Source organism: Leptonychotes weddellii, chromosome 1 (genome assembly GCF_054177405.1).
Source record: "Leptonychotes weddellii isolate Sample4059 chromosome 1, ASM5417740v2, whole genome shotgun sequence".
NCBI classification, from domain to species: domain Eukaryota; kingdom Metazoa; phylum Chordata; class Mammalia; order Carnivora; family Phocidae; genus Leptonychotes; species Leptonychotes weddellii.
Genome location: NC_138369.1, coordinates 58,733,135 through 58,748,374, shown reverse-complemented (window position 1 = coordinate 58,748,374; position 15,240 = coordinate 58,733,135). Strand labels below are relative to the sequence as shown.

At 41.3% G+C, this 15,240-nt stretch overlaps 1 protein-coding gene and 1 long non-coding RNA gene across 2 annotated transcripts in view; one reads left to right on the top strand and one right to left on the bottom strand.

Moving 5' to 3' along the window:
• Positions 1-15,240, bottom strand: part of RPL14 (ribosomal protein L14) — a 145,296-nt gene that overhangs the window by 60,591 nt on the left and 69,465 nt on the right. The window lies entirely within an intron of this gene.
• On the top strand, positions 12,110-13,294 carry LOC145717105 (uncharacterized). The gene is made up of 2 exons (XR_014140134.1): positions 12,110-12,246; positions 12,332-13,294. It is a non-coding gene; the product is annotated as an uncharacterized LOC145717105 (long non-coding RNA).

Below are 15,240 nucleotides of genomic sequence, written 5' to 3'. Positions count from 1 at the left end.
CAGCAGAGGGAGAGGGAGAAGCAGGCCTCTTGCTGAGTGGGGAGCCTGATGAAGGGCTCAGTCCCAGGACCCTGAAATCATGACCTGAGCTGAAGTTAGACGCTTAACCGACTGAGCCACCCAGGCACCCCAAAGTCTACTCTAATTTCAAAGTGTGATGAGCTAAAGGATATTTAAAGACATGCACTACAACTACACTGTGATATGAAAATATCTATGATTTTTGTTGGTGACAAAGTCACAGGTCCTGCCAATAACATTGTGCTTTGTCTACTACACTTAAATGTTCCATTTCCTAAAAATAAAGATTTTTTTTTCCCCTGCAAGGACACAAACACCCTGCATTCTGTCTGTGCACTCCAGGTTAAGAAACTGCCAGACTGATCTTATAGCAGAGGTGTGGGTTTCCTGCTCAAAATCTTTTGATGATTCTCTCATTCAACAATGAGCTCTCACTGCTTGCTGAAGTAAGTCTAAAGTTAGCCTGGCCTTCAAAGATTTGCTTCTACCAATTAATTCTTTTTCTACCTTAAAAAAATGACATAAATGAAAAAAATTACATAAATGGTATTGTATCTTCTGTTCTTTTGCCACTTGCCTTTTCCGTTCAAGTTTTTTTTTTCCCCAAGATTTATCTATATTGTTAACTATAGTTAGTTAGAAATAAGACGTATAGTATTTCATTGAACAAATGAAGCTCGGTTCACTCATGATTTTCCATATTTGTGGATATTTGGGTTGTACTCATTTTACGTTGTTTATAAACGATGTTGTATTGAATTTATTATTGTTATTTTTAAGTGAATAAAGTATTTTTAAGTTCAAATACATTAAATATTGATAGGTAAAACCCATGAAAATAAAAGCCCCTTGGTGTCCTGAGAACTGTCCTAGGCCAATTCTACCTGAGCCACAGATCAGCACATACCAAGCCCTTTCTCAGGATGGGGCCCTGTCTATGCCAGGATCCATGGGCATGGCAGGCCCAACCAAGCCGTTCAGGTGGGTTGAGATTTATAAACAAGTGCTTCCCCTGAGCACCAATTTTCACTGTAATCTCTCTATTTTTTAATCACTTGATTTCAGGGGATGAACTTCTGCACTCCTCGCTGGAATATGCCTAATTTCCTTTTCCACGTGACCAGCTTCAACTTATCTTTTTTTCTGCCTGATTGGATTCTGCATTCTTTTCATAGTTTTCTTGTCTGGCTGGCAGCCACAATCCTATTGTCATTTTATTACCAGTCCTCTCTGCAGTGTGCCTTGTTTGCAATTACAGCGAGTTTTGTTCTCATGTGTATTATTTCCTTCTTTCCACTTTTTAAATTGTCATTGTCCATTTTCTGACTTCTTGAACAAAATGGTTACCTTATTATTAAAACAACAACAACAACAACAACTCTTGTCTTCTCTGACTCAGCTCTTTATTCCAAGTGTCACTTTGGCTACGTGCCACACATTTTCATATTTAACATTGCTGTCATTATTCAGCTTGAAATAGTTTGTGATTTCCATCATGATATTCTTTGACCCACTGATTTTTTTAAAATGCGTTTTCTTAGTTTCCACAGGTGTGACATTTGGGAGCTAAATTTTTACAACTGACTTAGACTTTTATTGCACTATAGTTAGAAGATTGGGTGTGTATAATACTGATCTTTCATGGTTCTTAAGATTCCTTCTGTGACCATGCACGTGGTCAATTATGTCGCTCTTTGATTGAGCTTGAATAGACTATGTTTTTAAAATTTAATTTAAAAGTTTGTTTGTATGCAATAACATTCCTGGTTTGGGTGGACAGTTCTGTGCGTTTTGCTCGAGCCATATCGGTTCTATCACCCTCCAGAGCAGTCCACCCCTCCCCCACCCTCAGCTCCTGGCCATCATTCATCTGTTTTCTGTACCTTTAATTTTGCTTCTTCTAGTCATATAAATGGAACCACGTAGGTACGTGACTTTTTTAGTCTGGCTTCTTTTATTCAGCATAATGTGTTTGAAATTCGTCCATGTTGTTACACGTATCAGTAATCATTTCTTTTTATTGCTGAATAGTCTTCCATTATATGGATATAATGCAGTTTGTTTATCCATCCACCAAGTGAAAGACATTTGTATGGTTTTCAGGAACACTGTTTGTTTTAAATTTTTGGGACTAGAATGCTCTACATATCCCTTATATGAAGCTTATTGTGTTGTTTAAATTTTCTGTAGACTTAGAAAATTCTTGTGCTTTGGATCCATCACTTTCTGGGTGAGATATGTTAATCTTCCACTATGATAGTATATTTGTTGTTGTCTCCGTATAACCTCTGTGGTATTTTCTTTATATACTGCGAAGCCGATGTTGTTAGGTTCATATAGCTACAGGTTTGTTATATCTTCTAGACAAATTGTTTTATCATTATGCAAACCCCCTTTCCCTGCCTAACAGTGTCTTGTGTCTTAAAGTTTTTTTTATCAGGCATGAATACTTTGCCCACCTTCTCTCTTCTCTCCTCTGCTGGCCCACAAACTGTACCATGCAGGCTCTCTTGCTAACCGCCCGTGGTTAGGCTGCCAAGGGGAGGCAGGAGACATAAGAATGGAGAAGAGAGGTCAAGTATCTCTTGCTTCTTCCCCCTCATGCTAAACTGCATTATCGGGCATGGGCTATGTTTTGCCATGACTGTAGGGCTATGGAGACCCCTCCTCCCAGGCTCTGGCATCCTTTGAGGTCTGGCAAAACTGTCTTCCCCTTGTCATGTCTAGGCTGAGAGTATCAACAGCTTCTTCTTTTTTTTTTAAATTTTATTTATTTATTTGAGAGAGAGAGAGAGAACAAATGGGAGGGGCAGGAGAGGGAGAAGCAGACTCCCTGCTGAGCAGGGAGCCCAGTCCGCGACTCAATCCCAGGACCCAGGGATCATGACCTGAGCCAAAGGCAGACACTTAACCGACTGAGCCATCCAGGCACCCTGAGTACCAACAGCTTCTCCCTGCTTCTCATCCCTGTTTTATTTCCTGAATCTACCTCTACCTCCCTCTGTGGGTTGTCCCTAAAGTCTTTTGAACCATTTGATTTGGATTCTACTGGGACCCAGATTGATCTGCATGGTAGATTTTTTCCATCCTTTTATTTCAACCTTGCTGTATCACTAGATTTTACATGCCTCTTAAAACCTTTCATTTTTAAGGTGAATTTGTGATTACTGATATATTTTCATTCACTTTTCTACCATCTTATTTGGTGATCTTCATTTACTGTGCTTTTTTCTCTGTCTTTGCTTCCCCCCACTTCCTTCCTGCCTTCCATTGGATATATGGAGCTTTCTTTATTTCCTAGTTTTCCATCCACCAGTTTTGATCATATACATCCTATTTTATTCTTTCATTGGTTACTGTGACATAATAAGTATATATTTGGTTTCTACCCCTGGTTTGTGACAGAGCTCCCAAAAGACTTGGAATTTCTTAGGTGATGGAAACATATTTTGTTCTAATGAGACAACTCTTGGCAGGCTCCTGGATGGGGCCTGGTCACCAGAAAGACCAAGCATTACTAGAAGCTTGAAACTTTTAGCCACAACCCACATCCTTCTAAGAGGGGAGAGGGGCTGGAGATTGAATTAATAATCAGTCATGCTTATGTGATGAAACCTCTATAAAAATCCCTAAACTATGGGGTTCAGAGAGCTTCTGGGTGAACATAGCCATGTGCCAGGAGGGTGACTTATCCCAAGTTCACTACACATGGAACGCCTCTGGACCTCGCCCTATGTATCTCTGCATCTGTATCCTTTATTATCTCCTTTATAATGAATCAATAAATGTGTTTCCCTGAGTTCTATGAGCAGTTATAGCAAATTATTGAACTTGAGGAGGGGGTTGTGGGAACCTCCAATTTGTAGCCAAGTTGTCAGAAGTACGGGAGACATCCTGAGACCTGTCACTGGCATCTGAAGTGGGGGCAGACTTGTAGGACCAAGCCCTTAACCTGCGGGGTCTGCACTCACTCCAGGTAGTTAATGTCATAGTTGGATTCTAGGACACCCAACTGGTGTCTGGAGAGTTGGAAAGTTAGTGCGGGGAAAACTCTCACACGTTTGGTGTCAGAAGTGTGGAGAGTAGAGGAAAATAGGTGTTATTTTTCCCTTTTAGTTACTCTTCAACATGTACGAAGATATAAATTGTATGCCTGATGAAGGTAATCGGTAACTTTATTTCAGTCCCAAACAATGCACAGTCTATAGAGTGTAATCACTGTGTTCCTGTCTCCCGTCTGCCACTCCTGTCACCATGCATCTATTGTATTAAAGCAGCTTGGACCGCCATGACAAAACACCACAGACTGGGTGGCTTAAACACCAGGAGTTTATTTTCTCACAATTCTGGAGGCCAGAGGTCCCAGGTCAAGGGGCTGTCAGGGTGGGTTTCTGGTGAAATCTCTCTCTTCCTGGCTTGTAGACAGTCACCTTTTCACTGTGTCCTCACATGGCCTTTCCTCTGTGCGCCTGGGGAGGGAGGGACGGAGAGAGACAGAGACAGAGAGAGAGAGATCTATTCTCTTCTTCTAAGGACATCAGTCCCATTGGATTAGGGCCTCACCCTTAGGACCTCATTTAACCTTAATTACCTCCCTAAAGCCCTATCTCCAAATATAGTCACAGTTAGGGATAGAGCCTCAACATACAAATTTGGAGGGACACAATTCAGTCCATAACATCTACATATGCATCTCTCTTTTTCTCTGTCCTTCTGTGGCTCTGTCTCTTTCTCAGGCACTATAGAAACTAAGTATGCCTAACATTCACCCCCAGTGACTTTGATTTAAGTGACCTGGAGTCAGTTTTGCTATTACATTATCTTTACATTTGTATCTTTCACTTCCTCAGAGCTAGTCATTTTTTTAAAATGAGGTTTTTATTTTAGAATGGTTTTAGTTTTACAGAAAAGTTGCCAGAATATCACAGAGTTTCTGTATTCCCCGTACCCAGTTTTCCCTATTGTTAATACAGTGCTACACTGATCATGACTAATACATTGATTTAGATCCATTATTATGAATTCAAGCCCATACTTATTCAGATTTACAGTTTTTACCTAACATCCTTTTTTTGTCCAGGATCCCATCCAGGATGCCACATTACATGCAGTCATCATGTCGCTTTAGACTCTTCTAGACTGTGATCGTTTCTCAGATTTTCCTTATTTTTGATGACCTTGATAAGTTTGAGAAACACTATGCAAGTGTTTTGTAGAATGTCCTTCAGTTTGGGTTTGTCTGATGTTCTCATGGTTGGACAGGAATTATGGGTTTGGGAGAGGAAGCCCACAGATGTGAAGTGCCCTTCTCATCACATCATATCAGGGGTACCTGCTGTCAGCACGACTTGTCACTGATGATGTTGACCTTGAGCACCTGGCCGGAGCTTGTTCATTAGTTCTATCCAAAGTTACTCTTCTTTTCTTCTTTTCCACTGTGTACTTCTTAGAAGGAAGTCACCATGAGCATCCCATATTTAAGGGGTGGGAAGCTATGTTTCACCTCCTTGAGGGCAGAGCATCTACATAAATTATTTAGGATTCTTCTGTACAAGAGATTTAGTTACTTATTTTTTCATTCAATTGTTATGTTCACCAGTTTCTTTGTTCTCCATTGTTGCTTCTCCTTCTTCTTCTTCTTCTTCTTCTTCTTCTTCTTCTTCTTCTTCCTTTTTGTGTGAGAGAGAGAGAGAGATGGGGGCAGGGGCAGAGGGGGAGAAGGAGAGAAAGAATCTTAAGCAGGCTCCATGCCCAGCGTGGAGCCTGATGCAGGGCTCAATCTCACAACCCTGAGATCATGACCTGAACTGAAATCAAGAGTCAGTTGCTTAATAGAGGGAGCTACCCAGATGCCCCTCCAATGCTTCTTTTTAAACATTTTTTATTATGGAAATTTTAACCATACACAAAAATGAAGAAAATAGTGCTATGAACTCCTAAAATCTAGTTTCAGTAATTAACACTTTGTTGCTTCCATATGCCCCTGGCCAACACTTTTTTCTGCAAATATTTTAAAGCAAGTATCAGACATTATCATTTCCCTGGTAAACTGATAAGGACATTAAAAGCTCCTGTTCCCTTCCCCATAATAGAATAATGGTAAAAGTATCATATAATAGGTGTCTTTTATAGTTGGTTTATTTGAGTCAGAATCTAAACCACGTCCATATATTGCATTTGGTTGTTACATTTCTTAAGTACTTTTTATTCTGTTATAGCCCACACTCATCCTTTTTCCTCCCCGATGTCATTGATAGACTGGTTCACCTGCTCTCATCATGACACCAATTATAATAACCGTTTTTATCTGAGGCTTTCACAACAGGTGACTCTGGACATTTAGGCAGGGATTCAGTTTGGTCAAAATCAATAAACAAGATATCCACTATGCTCTGAGCTATGGACTGGGGCTAAGAGGCCCCCTTATTTCATGAACTATTCCCCAATAATAGTAACAATAAAATATATACTACATACACGCATCTACTCTAACACTCGCACTTTGAGAAATACAAAAGCAGAACTTGCCAAGCAAGAAATTTCAACGTTTGCCCCACTTCCCTCGATCTGTATATTCTCAAAAAGCTGTAAGTCTCATTTTCCCAGGGTGGGTGTAGGACCCATGTGGATGTTCATGAAAATTTGAACAATCTCTTGAGCAATTTTTAAAAAATTGCCTTAATAATCAACTTCACTAGCAAATCCACTAAGTTTTATAAAAGAATAAAGAGAAAAAGGAAAAATAAGAGAGTGAGAAAAATGGATGAGCTGTCCCACTGGATTCATTTCTGTGGTGAGGCAATCCTTATTTTCTGTTTTCTAAAATTAACATGTTTCTGTAAGGGAGAAAGCAGATTATAATGGAAGAAGAAAGCATCCCCCCTCTTAGCACTGGAAAGCCTTGGGCCCCCACCTTGCACCACCCAAAGATCTAAGGGTCCCCCGAGGAGGGCTGTAAGCCCTGGATGTGTCCCCCCCACCCCCGCTCCCCACTGTAACATTGGAGTGGACAATAAAATTCAGGATTGTATTTCCAAGAGAAAACAGTTTTGTTTTGTTTTTTTATTTTGGTTCACCATTTTTTAACTTCACCTGGTAGTCAGAGGATGGGGAAATTTGCAAAAAAGTTTGCATAATGGATTTGTTTTTTCTGAGGTTTTACAAATTAAAAAAATACAGATATTGATGCATTCTGATATGATAAGACTCCAGTCCTATGTCCTGGACCTTTCTGGGCACCCTAATAGCTGCAGTTACAGTTTTTATCAGTTTTACTACTGGTACCACTATAGACACAGTGGGGGAGTGTGTGACTCACATGACTCAGCTCAGGGATCCCCAACCCCCGCCCAAGTATAGTTGCAGAGTTTCACACCTCCATCCCTGTGGCTGTCCAGGGGCTCCACTGGGTTTAGGTGTTCCCGGATCATTAGTGGGTGGAGTTGAACGGAGCCGGACACTCTGATAGGGATGGAACAAAGTCCACTGCAGTGATGGGTTTTGCTCACTTGAGAAATCACCAGGTGAAGGCAGCCATAGTGAGATCCTACCTGAGAGGTTCTCCTGGAGAAGGTGTGACCTTCAGCGGGTGAGACAGTGCTTCTCACAGTGATCCCCTCCAACACAACTGCAGGGGACGCCATTTACATGGACTACAACCCTGACATTGTGCAGTGTGTAACCTACATAACCGAGCACAGTGGCCTGGACCTGGCTAGGTACACAGGCTTCCAGAGCAGCAGGGCTCCCTTTACTCCCCACTTCTTGCCTTTTTGTATCCATAACTTGTACAAGGTCAACTCTCAAGGTTGGAGTTACAGGTGCTCCTTGAGCACTGCCCCCCACCCCCCAACTCATCCCTGGGGTTGTTTGAAGATTAAGTTTTTCCTGCCTTTAGGAAATATCAACCAGTTGTTGGATGCTAATGATTCTGTCTCTTGTATTGATGGACCATGAAGTTCATAACATTGAAATATAGATTTAGATATATACACACAAATATATGAAATAATGAATATAACATAGAGTTTTTTGTGTCTAGGGCTAAGGGGGTATAGGTAGGAACACCTGCAGGTAAGCACAGTGACTAGCCCTTTTTACAGATGTGGAAATTGGAATGTAGAGAGATGAAGTGATTTGGCCAAGATCACCCAGCTAAAAGTGTGGTAAAGGTGACTCCTGGCTTGTGACCCTGTTATGGTGGAATCATACACTACCTGACTAGTGATTTCCAGTGAGGTAGGGGAGTGAGGTAAGTCTACTGAGGTACGCTTTATATACATCTGCACAAATCTTAAGGGCTTAGATGAATTTTTAATGTGTAAACCACTTAGTTCAAGATTTAGAACATTTCCTTTGCTTCAGAATGTTCCCTCGTGCCTCCTCCCAGGGGTAGTCACTATTCTGTCGTCTGTCACTATAAATAAGTTCTGCCACTGCTGGAACTTTGTATAAGTGGGATGGCAGAGCACAGGCCCTCAAGCGTGGTTTCTCGCTCTAGGTCATGGGCGTGTGTGTGCTAATGCTTGTGTACTCTAAGTCTTGTTTGCCTACCTTGGTGACACACTGAGTACAAACCCAGAAATAAACAACACGCATGGTGAATGGGTGTGCTGACTCATGGATGTGCTGCAGATCTCTGATTGCTACATTTGGGGTAAAGCAACATCTCAGGTGAGTAGGCTACATTTATGTTTGTTTCAAGCACAATGATGAAAATCATTGCCTCAGTGAACTTCATCTGTTTGTTTAATAACTTCTGTTCTCTAATCACATTAGATGTTCATTTGAAAACAAAATTAACTCCATTCGGGCTGCACAGGTTGAGTAAGTGCTTTATGCCATTTTACAAGAATGTAGACGGGAGTCGGTTACAAAGGATGGGCCACCTCTATTTCTCCCATTTCTTTATAGCACTGTGCTGGGTAGAAAGGCACCCACAGGAAAATGAGTTACTCAGTACTGGGCTTGACTTGAGCAGGAAGGATCTTGCTTATCCCCTTCCTCTTCTCTCTTCTTTCATTATTGTTACCATAAGCGTTGGTACAGGCAGAAAAGATAAATACTGCATGTCCCACAGGCTGTTTTTGCCTTCATGTCTTAAAGGGAGTGAAACTAGGTGGTACACACTCAGGCATTGCCATGTTCTAGCTGTGTGCCTTTGGGCAGGTGACTCATCCTTTCTGTGCCTCCATCCCCTCAGCCATAGAATGTGGACAGGATTAGTACCTGTTGTGAAGAATAGATGAGCTGCACATTTATGCATGCCTACAAAACACCAAAAACACTGCCTACATATAACAAACTTTCAGTAAATATAAACCATTGTAACAACAGTGGTTAGGGTCTATGGGCGTTTCGTGCAAATATCTGAGGCTTGGAAAAATATTGACTGGCTCTATACTATAAGAGGAAAACTGACAAATAAAATCAATAAATATTAGATAAGCTTCGTGGCAGGGACATTTACTGCTCATGAATAACCCTGAGCTCCCCTGCATTTCCTAGTTTCCTTGCAGTTAGACAGGACTTTGTGGCTGGTTCTGCCATTGGCTATGACTGCAAGTGACTCTTGTCCCTTCTGGTATGAAACACTTAAGAGCCAGTGCATGATTCTCTAATTTACTCCTTTTCAGTTATAGAGACTGAAGAGGTCTTTTGTTCTCACTGGTGCAGCTACAAGATGATGATGCCTTCTGAAGTCTGGGTTCCCGAGAAAACAGAGCTCCTCCAACCTACACTGGACATGTAGTGAGTCAGAAACACACTTGTGTTTTGTTAAGCCACTGAGATTTGGGGGATTGTGTGTTGCCTCAGCAGAGTCTAGCCTAACCTGTGTACAAGCCCGCTACCTAATATGACATGTCAACCATTCAAGTATACTTAATTCAACCTGACTCCTCTAGAGTTGTATATAAATTATGTAGAATACAGGCTCTACAAAGGTAGGGATCTTAGTTTTGTTCACTACTATATGCCAAGTTTCTGGAACAATGCTTAGGACAATGCTCAATAAATATTTATGACATGGGTGCATTTTAAAGGATTTGATAAGAATATAGGTGGGGCTTTCAAAGAATGCTCAGGACCTACAAAGGTCTTAAAGGTATGGATATCCTGGGGCGCCTGGGTGGCTCAGTCGTTAAGCGTCTGCCTTCGGCTCAGGTCATGATCCCAGGGTCCTGAGATCGAGCCCTGCATCGGGCTCCCTGCTCAGCGGGAAGCCTGCTTCTCCCTCCCCCACTTCCCCTGCTTGTATTCCCTCTCTCGCTGTCTCTCTCTCTGTCAAATAAATAAATGAAATCTTCAAAAAAAAAAAGTATGGATATCCTATTACCAGAGATCCTGGTTACATTAAATGTCTATGAGATGGAACTCTGATTCTTTGGGGTCCCACCCTAAAGTCCTGCTGAAGACATGAAGGAGATAAATTTCAGAGGTGCATGAACCACACGTCATCCTCAATGCTTCTCTTGTATTCTATTTTTTTTTTCTAAGTAGGCTTCACGCCCAGTGTGGAGCCCAACACAGGGCTTGAACTCAGACCCTGAGATTAAGACTTGAGCTAAGATCAAGAGTCGGTCACTTAGCTGACTGAGCCACCCAGGTGTCCATGGTGTTCTATTTTAAAATTCTTCTGCCTCCTATTGTTCTTTATAGAGGACAGAGCTGAATGCATCTCTTTCTACAACATGATTTAAGAATTATATCAGAGCAAAGTCAGAAAATGTGATGGGTAGCCTGCTAGCCTATACTTTAAAATAATTTTAGTTTTAACTGTGAGGTGTGATGTTGTTTTTAAATATAGAAATCTCCAGCTTTAAGAGCATCATAGTAAGATAACATCAGTAATCACACTGACATCTTCAGATATTAGCATGAACTCAATACCAAAATAAATCAGACTGTGGATAGTAGGAATCCAAGAAGATAGGTAGCGTGACTAAAGAAGTGAATATATTTTGGCTCTTCTTTCTTTGAGTTAGTTTTCATTTTGAAATTGTGAGCCTACCTTGCTCTTCTGATATAAGAAAAGAATAAGATGGACCAAGGGAAAGTCTTTTACAGGCTTTCAAAAAATCAATAAAAATATGAGATCTGGAGAAAATTTTAATTTCCACCCTTTATTCTTATAACAAAGACAGAATGATGTAATCATGTTCAAACATTGACAAAAATTTTTAGTATCTTTTCCTATTTTATTGGTCATTTGTTTTTTTGTTTGTTTTGATGAACTGGGAGCACATACTTTTTATTTTTTTTAATTAAGTTGTTTATCTTTGAAACAAATTTTTTTGAAAAGATAAAGGATTAAGCATAAGGTTTGTGTCCAGAGAGACTGGACTTGCTGCAATCTTTGGAGGATTTGACAATCCGAGTCCGTTTGTTTCAGGATTCAGGGTAGACATGGCCTGATCAATGACAGCACGGTTGCTACTCTTTCTGGTCTTGGCAGTTGTGATGTGGGGCACCCAGCCTTGGACTTTGCAGGCAAGAACTGAACTTCTCATGTCCAGAGTGATGCCAAGTACTACAAGGAAAAGCCAGACTCGGGGACAAGTTGCATGAGCAGTGCAGTCCCTGGAAGAACTCTGGCTGTTCCAGGAAGCCCACAAGGACATGTCTTGCCTGTACAGGCTCACTGGAACCACATAGAGAGATGGCACCCTCCTGCAAATGCCTCTTCATCTGGGACACCTGCCTCTATGCCATTCCCTTAACCTGGAGACTAGATCCAGCGGGTGGACCAGAGCGAGCACTAAGAGTAGGTGTGGACATGTCTCTGTGCCAAGAGAACTGTCAGTACTCTTGGGAAAACTGCCACACCTACTTCACCTGCATGAGCCATGGCTAAGGGCAGCGAGTGAATTGCAGGATGCACTAGTGCCCTGTGGGGACTGCCTGCCTCCTTTTTGATTTCTACTTCCCCACACCTGCCACTCTGTGCAATGAAGGGGAATGGTTGCCACATCCAGATGTGATCTGAGCTGGCCCAGGGAAAGGGGGAGGTTCTATGCTGTGACATTGCACTAAGACTGTGCCTTGTGGGGCTGGCCTCTCTTGCTCATTCTGCCCTGAGGCTGCTCAGCTGAGCGATTTCCCTCTTCTGATACGGGGACATACCAGATCATGCACCTCCACAGCTCCCAGACTTTCTGTTCCTGCTTGGTTGGTGGGGTCTCTGGCAGCCAATTTAAACAGCACAGAAGTCTGGCAAAAGGGTATGTGATGGAAAGTAAATCTCCCTCCAACAACATGCTGTATTTTATTTTATTTATTTTTAAAAAGGTTTTATTTATTTATTTGTCAGAGAGAGAGAGCACAAGCAGGGGGAGCGGCAGGCAGAGGAAGAAACAGGCTCCTCGCTGAGCAAGGACCCCGATGCGGGACTCGATCCCAGGACCCTGGAATCATGACCTGAGCCGAAGGCAGACGCTTAACTGACCGAGCCACCCAGGCATCCCAACATGCTGTATTTTAATGTTTCTTGTTAAAAATGGGAATGTTGCTCCTAATTTTCTTCTGAAAGGAATTTAATATTTCTACCTCCTTTTTGACTCTTAATATTTAAAGTTTCTTTCTTAGTATATTTATTTCTTCCACAGAACTACTCAACATTCGGTTGCTGATGCCCATTTCCCACCAAAATGATGCTTTGTACCTTTTCTTTTCAGGGCCCCTTGAGCTAGGATATCTGAGCATCAATCAGGTCAAGACCCTGTCTACTGGGGCGCCTGGGTGGCTCAGATGGTTGGGCATCTGCCTTCGGCTCAGGTCATGATCCCAGGGTTCTGGGATTGAGTCCCGCATCGGGCTCCCTGCTGGGCGGGGAGCCTGCTTCTCCCTCTGCCTCTGCCTCTCTCTCTCTCTCTGACTTTCATGAATAAATTAAAAAAAAAAAAAAAAACCCTGTCTACTAAATGTCACCTTCCTATGAGTTTCAGTTCTCATCTTCCTGCCCTGTGCCCTGATCCATGCTCATCAAATTCTTCTGATTTGGTGTCATTGTTTTTTTGGTTTTGTTTTTTAAAGATTTATTTATTTATTTTAGAGAAAGAGAGTGTGCATGAGTGGGGGGAGAGGAGGAGCAGAGAGAGAGAGAGAGAGAGGGGAAGCAGACTCCCTGCTGAGCTCAAAACCTGAAGCCTGAAGCCTTCTTATTCTCAAGACCCTGAGATAATGACCTGAACTGAAACCAAGAGTCCCATGCTTAACCAGCTGAGCCACCAATGCACCCCTATTTTTGTCGTTGTTGTTGTTTTGTTTTTTTTCCCAGAAAACATGCCCTTGTTTGTTTTACTGTTTTTGTTTGGGTTTGGAGAAAAATTATTTTTTTAAATAAAAAATTTGGAATAAATTGTGATGTCTGTTTAGGAAGGAAAACTGCCTGGGAACGCTGAGAAATTCAAGGGAAGCTGGCTAATAGGGATCACATTTCTCCCCAAAGGTATGACATGGGCTTGACTGGGGGTCATAAAGGAGTGCCTGGGGATGTCTTGCAGAGAGTCTTGTCTGAAGGAGAAGGGAGGCCCTATGCCTAAAAAGGATCAGACTGGTTCACTTAGTTTCTTCTGACCCAACCCTTCAAGGCTTCACCACAGGAGATTATAGATGGGTGTTCTGAGGCTCTCCTACAGTGTAGACTCTGGGAATCTGGTTTGGATGATTCATTAGATGCCTGGTGATGACTGAAGACCTCAGCTCCAGGCTGAATGATAAATCTGAGCTGATAACTAAGACCGAGTAGAGAAAAGCCACCAACATGCATGATAGAGTGGGAGAAAACAAGAAACAACAGCCATAACAAAACAAACCAGAAAAAAAGGAACTCGGAGAAAACGAAGGCAATGAAAATAACAGAAGAAAATATAAAAGAACAACCATCAGCTTCTCAGACAGACTTGGAAGTACTGGATCTATTAAGCAAGAAAGAAGGCTATGGAATGGGAATCATCAGAGTATATGAAACCCTCTGATGGGCGTTTACAACATGATAGATGAAGTGAAGAATTCAATCGATTATTTGGAAGATAAAGAAAGAAAATATATTAGGATGTATTATAAAAAGATAAAAATATGGGAAGTGGGAGAGAAATGACAAGAAAATTAGAGGGCCAATCCTAGAAGTACAGCACCCAGTAAGAAGTTCCAGAAATAGGGCAGAGAAGATGAAAGGGAAGAGATGATCAGAGAAGTAGTACAAAAAAAATCCTCAGAACTGGAAAAAAAATAATGTCCAGATTGAAAGTGCTAAATTGAGTGCCTAGCACTACGGGTGAGAGAAGAAGCAAGCAAGGCATGTGTGTCATTGTGAATTTTCCAAACATCAGTGATGGAGACAAGACTGGGGAGAAAGAGAACAGCTTACTTACATAGGAATGGAAATTAGATTGTCACCAGACTTCTCGTCTCACTGAGGGATAGCTGACATATAGCACCATATTAGTTTCAGCTGTACAACATTTGATATTTGCACATATTGCAAAATGGTCACTACAATAAGCCTAGTTAACTTCCATCACCACGCATAGTTAGAAATTTTTTTTTTTGTGATGAGACCTTTAAGATTTACTCTCTTAGTAGCTTTCAAATATGTAATTTAACTAAAGTTTATTAGCTGTAGTATCGCACCAGAGTTCTTAATAATCATGTTGCGTATTAGAAGATGGTGAAGTTATGCATTAAGATTCCCTTCTATGACCAAATAAAATGAGGATGATGGTAATAAATGATAATTCCAACCTAAAGATTATAGCTAATATTTGACTATTTACTAAGTGTCAGGTACTGGACTAAACTCTTCACATTGATCTTCCCATTAAATACAACAAATGTTTAAGATACCGTTCATTATTATTCCCATTTTAGATATGAAGAAATTGAGGTCAACGAGATTAAGTAGTTTGTTAGTGGTCATGCAGACAGCAAGCTTTGGAGGCAAAATAAGTTTCCAAAAAATTACAAAAATACCTGGATTATGCAGGAAGATGTTAATGTTGTATCCAGCATACAGGGTTAGAGGGTAAAAACACAGAAGGAAAGAACTTTACAAAGACTACTACATTTTTTTAAAATTGTTTTATTGTTATGTTAATCCCCATACATTACATCATCAGTTTTAGATGTAGTGTTCCATGATTCATTGTTTGTGCATAGCACCCAGTGCTCCATGCAGAACGTGCCCTCTTTAATACCCATCACCAGGCTAACCCATCCTCC